General features: G+C 44.3%; 1 non-coding gene across 1 annotated transcript; it reads right to left on the bottom strand.

Moving 5' to 3' along the window:
* Positions 1 to 456: 456 nt before the first annotated feature.
* Positions 457 to 530, bottom strand: TRNAI-UAU. Its single transcript has one exon. It is a non-coding gene; the product is annotated as a tRNA-Ile (tRNA).
* Between the last annotated feature and the right edge of the window lie 7,059 nt (positions 531 to 7,589).

Below are 7,589 nucleotides of genomic sequence, written 5' to 3'. Positions count from 1 at the left end.
TAAACCTCCTTCACTTTTGTCTTCGGTTTGCGAAAAAAATTGTGTCCGGATCATTCCGTGAACCGATACAAATCGACATCGGATAGTTTCCGCGGTTCAAACGGTTGCTGAAGATTTACTGGTCAGCCTTGAAAATGCCTTTTTGGTTTTACTTCGTAAACACGAGCTAGCAGAGGGGGAGGCGGGGACAAGCCCGGCGAAGAGCGAAACTAGAGATTAAACCGACCCGGGGCGTCAGCACCTGCCCCTCTGCCGCCATCGCGGAACGTCGCTGTTCCGTCTTTGCAAATATTGTACGCATCGACGGACAAGAGAAGAGTAGCACGTGATGGCGGAGTACGCATCGACGGAGGCAGGCGGGCATCGACTTGGAAGCATCTTCGTCCAGGGGACAAACAAAAAAAGAAGAGGAATTGTGTAGCTCGTGTTTACGAAGTAAAACACCAAAACAGAAGGTGCTCCCGGCGGGGCTCGAACCCGCGACCTTCGGCTCATAAGACCAACGCTCTAACCAACTGAGCTACGGGAGCTCTTGCGTCCTTATTATAAATCGAAGATATATATTACCTGACAACGCAACTTCAGGAAGCCTTCTCCGAAGGAATGACGCGCGGATTTGGATCGAGTTCTTGTGTGTGTGTGTGTGTGCAGGAGTTCGGTTTGGTTTGATCATGAGGGATTAAAACTAGTAGCAGCATAAAGGTATATATACAAATAAACAACCAAAATTTAGAAAATGAGCTAAGGGCATCTATAGCCAGAGTGAGCAAATTTGGCCCCTTAAACATCCATGGATGCGCCCAGTTACTGTCCGGGCGTGTCCGTTTTGGATCTCTATTTGTCATGCACGCAGTTATGTCCCACACTTTTTTCCCTATATGTCCAGTCACATACATGTGATTGGTAGGATGGAGAGAAAGAAGAGAAAAATTAAACAAAGAGAAAAGATGGTCCGTGGTGGGTCAAATTATATATGGCCGACGGAGGACCACTGATCAAACACGGCCACGCACTCCTCGTATTGCCCATGTATATGGGCTGCGTTTGAGGAGCGCCGAACAGCCTATGCATTTAAGGAGGCTTCGGTTGGGTCAACTTTTTTTCTTCTCTCTCATGTTCGGTAAGTTGTCATGCGTCCGTCCAGTCAATTTAAAAAGTCCAACTGTAGATGTTCTAAGCACCCTCTAGTTCAACGAAGGCGCTAATCACGTACGCTCGGACCCTTTCCACTTTTCCAGCCGCTAGCCAAAAAGGTGAGGAGCACCCGCCTCTACTTCCAGCGTCGATGCCAGAAGTGAGATCTGGACTTACCCTGATGATTGCCCATCGATTAGGATTAAAATCCTGGCACCCATGTTTAAGCGCCGCATTGTAGATGCTCTAAGCAGTCCCCTCCGGCCTTTCCCGACGATTTGGGATTTAATCGGATTGGAGGAACCAGTCAGACGAAATCCTGGTGGTGGGCTTGCCTTCTTTCCCATCAATCTGCATTTTTTAGATGATTTTGTTAACTGTGTAGGGTATTTGGTACCATTGTATGTATGATTCATAGGATGGTGGGATGCAAATCGAAACAGCTCTTCGTGTTGTAAATATGCCCTAGAGGCAATAATAAATTGGTTACTATCATATTTCCTTATTCATGATAAATATTTATCATTCATGCTAGAATAGTATTGGCCAGAAACTTAAATACATGTGTGAATACATAGACAACACAGTATTTCTAGTGAGCCTCTACTAGACTAGCTTGTTGATCAAAGATGGTTAAGTTTTTTAACCATAGACATGAGTTGTCATTTGATAACGGGATCACATCATTAAGAGAAGGATGTGATGGAGAAGACCCAACCATAAGCTTAGAATTAGATCGTTTAGTTTATTTGCTATAGCTTTCTTCATGTCAAGTATCTGTTTCTTAGACCATGAGATCGTGTAACTCCCTGACACCGGAGGAATACTTAGTGTGTATCCAAACGACACTTCATAACTGGGTGATCATAAAGGTGCTCTACATGTATCTCCGAAGGTGTCTGTTGGGTTGACATGGATCAAGACTGGGATTTGTCACTCCGTATGATAGAGAGAGAGACATCTTTGGGCCCTCTCGGTAATACACCATCTTAAAGAGCTTGCAAGCAATGTGATTAATGAGTTAGTCACATGATATTATATTATGGGATGAGTAAAGAGACTTGCCGGTAATGAGATTGAACTAGGTATGCACATACCGACGATCGAATCTCGAGCAAGTAACATATCGTCGAACAAAGGGAATTGCATACGTGACTAACTGAATCCTTGACATCGTGGTTCAACCAATAAAAGATCTTCGTGGAATATGTAGGAATCAACATGGGCATCCAGGTACCGCTATTGGTTATTGAGCGGAGAGGTGTCTCAGTCATGACTACATGATTCCCGAACCCGCAGGGTCGCACGCTTAACGTTCGTTGATGCTAGAGTAGTATTGGGATATTTGATGACTGGTAACCGAATGTTGTTCGGAGGCCGCATGAGATCCCGGACGTCACGAGGAGTCTCGGAATGGTCGAGAGGTAAATACTTATATATGGGAAGTCACATTTTGGGTTCGGGAAAAAGGTGCAGTTTTTTCGTTATTATACTGTGAAGCTTCTAGAAGGTTTAGAAGGATTCCGGAGGAGTCTGGAAGTCCACAAGTGGGTCCACCATGACCCAAGGGCTGGCATGGGCTGAGGGGAGGCGTCCTGGCCTTATTGGGTTAGACGCACCAAGTCATCAAAAGCCCATGTGGCTAGGGAAGGGAAAAAAGGGGAGTCCTACTAGAAATAGGATTGGACTTGGAGTCCAAGTCCTCTCCCCCATGGATGCGCCCTAGGGCTCAGAGGGGTTTGTTCCCCACACCCCTCCACCTATATATAGAGGGGAGGGGGAGCCCCAAGAGGATACACCAAGCCCCTGGCGCCCCTCTCTCCCGTTACTTCGAAATTCCTCCGTCCTCGTTCTAGTAGCGCTTGGCGAAGCCTCGCTGAACTAGCTCCACCACCACCATCACCACCACGCCATCGTGATGGTTGTGATCCCATGTACTTCTCCGCCTTCTCTTGCTGGATCAAGGAGGAGGAGACGTCCCCGCACGTGTGCTAAGCTCGGAGGTGTCATCTGTTCGACACTAGATCGGTTGGATCGTGATCGGATCGCGAAGAGTACAACTACATCAACCGCGTTATATACGCTTCCGCTTTTGGTTTACGAGGTCATGTAGACACACTCTCCCCTCTTGTTTCTATGCTTCTCCTAGATAAATCTCGGGTGTTCGTAGGAATTTTTTCGATTTTCATGCTTCGTTCCCCATCAGTGGCATCATGAGCTAGGTCTGTGCCACTGGTACATCGAGGTGCTATACAAACAGTTTTTAACCCCTTTTCTCGACGGCATTTGGAACCGCCGTCAAGTGAGTGTGGGCGATAGGGGGGTCCTTCTGAAGGAAATATGCCCTAGAGGCAATAATAAAGTTATTATTTATTTCCTTATATCATGATAAATGTTTATTATTCATGCTAGAATTGTATTAACCGGAAACATAATACATGTGTTAATACATAGACAAACATAGTGTCACTACTATGCCTCTACTTGACTAGCTCGTTGAATCAAAGATGGTTAAGTTTCCTAGCATAGACATGAGTTGTCATTTGATTAACGGGATCACATCATTAGAGAATGATGTGATTGACTTGATCCATTCCATTAGCTTAGCATGATGATCGTTTAGTTTGTTGCTACTGCTTTCTTCATGACTTATACATGTTCCTCTGACTATGAGATTATGCAACTCCCGAATACCGGAGGAACACTTTGTGTGCTACCAAACGTCACAATGTAATTGGGTGATTATAAAGGTGTTCTATAGGTGTCTTCGATGGTACTTGTTGAGTTGGCATAGATCGAGATTATGATTTGTCACTCCGATTGTCGAAGAGGTATCTCTAGGCCCTCTCGGTAATGCACATCACTATAAGCCTTGCAAGCAATGCAACTAATGAGTTAGTTGTGGGATGATGCATTACGGAACGAGTAAAGAGACTTGCCGATAACGAGATTGAACTAGGTATTGAGATACCGACGATCGAATATCGGGCAAGTAACATACCGATGACAAAGGGAACAACGTATGTTGTTATGCGGTTTGATCGATAAAGATCTTCGTAGAATATGTAGGAACCAATATGAGCATCCAGGTTCTGCTATTGGTTATTGACCGGAGACGTGTCTCGGTCATGTCTACATAGTTCTCAAACCCGTAGGGTCCGCACGCTTAAAGTTCTGTGACGATCGGTATTATGAGCTTTTGTGTTTTGATGTACCGAAGGTAGTTCGGAGTCCCGGATATGATCACGGACATGACGAGGAGTCTCGAAATGGTCGGGATGTAAAGATCGATATATTCGATGACTATGTTCGGACACCGGAAGGGTTCCGGGAGGTTTCAGACATATACCGGAGTACCGGGGGTTACCGGAACCCCTCCGAGAAGCAATTGGGACTTATGGGCCTTAGTGGAGAAGAGAGAGGGCAGCCAGGAGGTGGCGCGCGGCCCCCTTGCCCCAATCCGAATTGGACAAGGGGAAGGGGCGGCGGCCCCCCTCTCCTTCTCTCCACCTCCTCCTTCCCCCTTCTCCTTCTTGGAATAGGAAAGGGAGGGGGCAAACCTACTTGGAGTAGGATTGTCCTCCTTGGGCGCGCCTCTCCCTTGGCCGGACCTCTCCTCCTTCCCCCCTTTATATACGGGGGTAGGGGGCACTCCAAAGACACAACAATTGATCTGTTGATCTCTTAGCCCTGTGCGGTGCCCCCCTCCACCATAATCCACCTCAGTTATATCATAGCGGTGCTTAGGCGAAGCCCTGCGACGGTAGCTTCATCAACATCATCACCACGCCGTCGTGCTGACAAAACTCTCCCTCGAGCTCTACTGGATCGTGAGTTCGTGGGACGTCACCGAGCTGAACGTGTGCTGAACGCAGAGGTGCCGTATGTTCGGTGCTGAGGATCGGTCGATCGTGAAGACGTACGACTACATCAACCGCGTTGTTATAATGCTTTCGCTTAACGGTCTACGAGGGTACGTGGACGACACTCTCCCCTCTCGTTGCTATGCATCACCATGATCTTGCGTGTGCGTAGGAATTTTTTTGAAATTACTATGTTCCCCAACACCTTCCCACACGACCCAGAAACCGTCGGGGATAGGCCCTCCTGGCACACATGCTGGGGCAAAATGAGCTCGTGTGCGATCGGGCGAGGCATCTATTCCCAATCATTTCTTTTCGTATGTACATCCCACACGGTGAATCCCAGAAAAACATTTCTGTTCGTATAAGGTATACATTTCCGTTCTTATGTACATCCCACACAGTCAATCCAGGGAAAACATTTCCATTCATATGTACATCCCACACAGTCAATCCAGGGAAAACGTTTCCTTTATATGTACATCCCACACAGTCAATCCAGGGAAAACGTTTTCGTTCGTATGTACATCCCACATAGGTTTATGTATAGGCTCATGTGTGATAGGTGTAACTATCACACACGCTCTGCCTTGGTTAACCGTTTGCTTTTATCAACTACATCACACACAATTTGATGAAAAATACTATGTGGTATTGGGCTATCCATCACAAGCGCTTTTACTGCTAGATCCATTTGCAAAGTTTCATGACACATTTAGCAGGTTTATTAGTTTACAATTAATAATTCCAGTATTACACAAATTCACATTTCATATCGAACAGCTGTTTGCCAATTTCATATCAGGCACATAAATATATTTTAACATCACAGTATGATAGCTACCTGAAAACAACACAGTACATCATATAGCTAGTTCAACTTCATAAGAACAATATTAGAACAATATATCCATTTCCCTAATCGAGATTATCCAGACTCGTCTTATCCACCTCCGCTTTCAGTTCAGTAAGAACATATTTTGCACTGGCCAACTGGGAAAGTGCCCCCTCCTTCGCCAACACCATCTTAGCAAAGTCTGATTTAAAAAATCTGAGCTCATTCTCCACCTTCCTCTTTTTATCTTGTATCTTCAAATAATCTTCAACATCGACAACACTTTCTCTAAGCCTAACTCTGTTCTCTTCCTCATACATGCTCCAAAGCTTTGCTAGGCACATCTTCAAAGACTATGGTCACTCTTGATCAACCCACTCCAAGTAAGAACACTTCCGTTCATCCTATAATATTTTAAAATTAGATTAGGGAAATGGGTTTATAGAAACATAGAAAATCACCAATACTTATTTTGATAAACTAAAGAAACAAGTTAATTATGACATATCTTCTCAAAAAGATCAATGTGCAAATGAATTAATTGCTACTAAGACAACAACCAAATTCTGAAACATCAGAAGTTATAATTAACTACAACAATGCTACAAGTTCTTACTCATGTACTATAAATAACAAGTTTAACATTTTACGAGGAAGGTAAATATAACTGCAACAACATAGCGACAGTGTTTGGATGACAGTAAATTGATACTAATAGGTGTGTACATGCACAAATTTAGTAACATAGAACTAATAACACTAAGTCCGTCCACTATGTATGCCAAAACCGGTGTAAAGACAATTGTTGCTACATCTCGCACCGGTGCCCTACACTGGCTAGCTGATGCAGCGGAAAAAAATCAGGGACCCGGACTCCGGAGCACCTAGTTGCTCCGATGCCCAGTTCCTTCGTGCCATAAAGATTTAGTATTTTACTGCTTGGTTGCTCGGATGTGTGGACCAAAGTTGGCTGCACAAACTGCTGAAGCGGTGCCAAATAATTTTCTAATGGCACCGCTGATGATATGGCAACATTTTTAGATACTAGGTACAAACTGTGACACTGTCTTAGGATGCGTTTGGTTGAAGGTGTGGTATAAATGGGTTGGGACCGTGACACTGTCTTAAGCTTGCATTGGTTTTTCCCTTGAAGAGGAAATGGTGATGTAGCAAAGTAGAGTAAGTATTTCCCCCAGCTTTTGAGAACCAAGGTATCAATCCAGTAGCAGACAACGCACAAGCCACAGAATACCTGCACAAACAAACACCAACTTTCACCCAACGCGATAAAGGGGTCGTCAATCCCTTCACAGTTATTTGCAAAGTGAGATCTGATATAGATGGATAATCGGTAAAGCAATATTTTTGGTTTATAGATCAGAAAGTAAAAGGTTGCAAAGAAAGTAAATAGGAAACTAAAATTGTAGATCGGAAACGTATATGATGGAAAATAGACCCGGGGGCCATAGGTTTCACTAGACGCTTCCCTCAAGATAGAAAATATTACGGTGGGTGAACAAATTACTGTCAAGAAATTGATAGAAAAGCGCAAAGTTATGACGATATCTAAGGCAATGATCATGAATATAGGCATCATGTCCATGTCAAGTAGACCGAAACGATTATGAATCTACTACTATTACTCCACACATCGACTGACTCCTTCCTGCATCTAGAGTATTAAGTTCATAAGAATAGAGTAACACATTAAGTAAAATGACATGATGTAGCGGGATAAACTCAAGCAATATGATGAA

This window comes from Triticum dicoccoides, chromosome 3A (genome assembly GCF_002162155.2).
Source record: "Triticum dicoccoides isolate Atlit2015 ecotype Zavitan chromosome 3A, WEW_v2.0, whole genome shotgun sequence".
NCBI classification, from domain to species: domain Eukaryota; kingdom Viridiplantae; phylum Streptophyta; class Magnoliopsida; order Poales; family Poaceae; genus Triticum; species Triticum dicoccoides.
The sequence above is the reverse complement of the archived record's forward strand: the minus strand, read 5'-3'. Positions and strand labels throughout refer to the sequence as shown.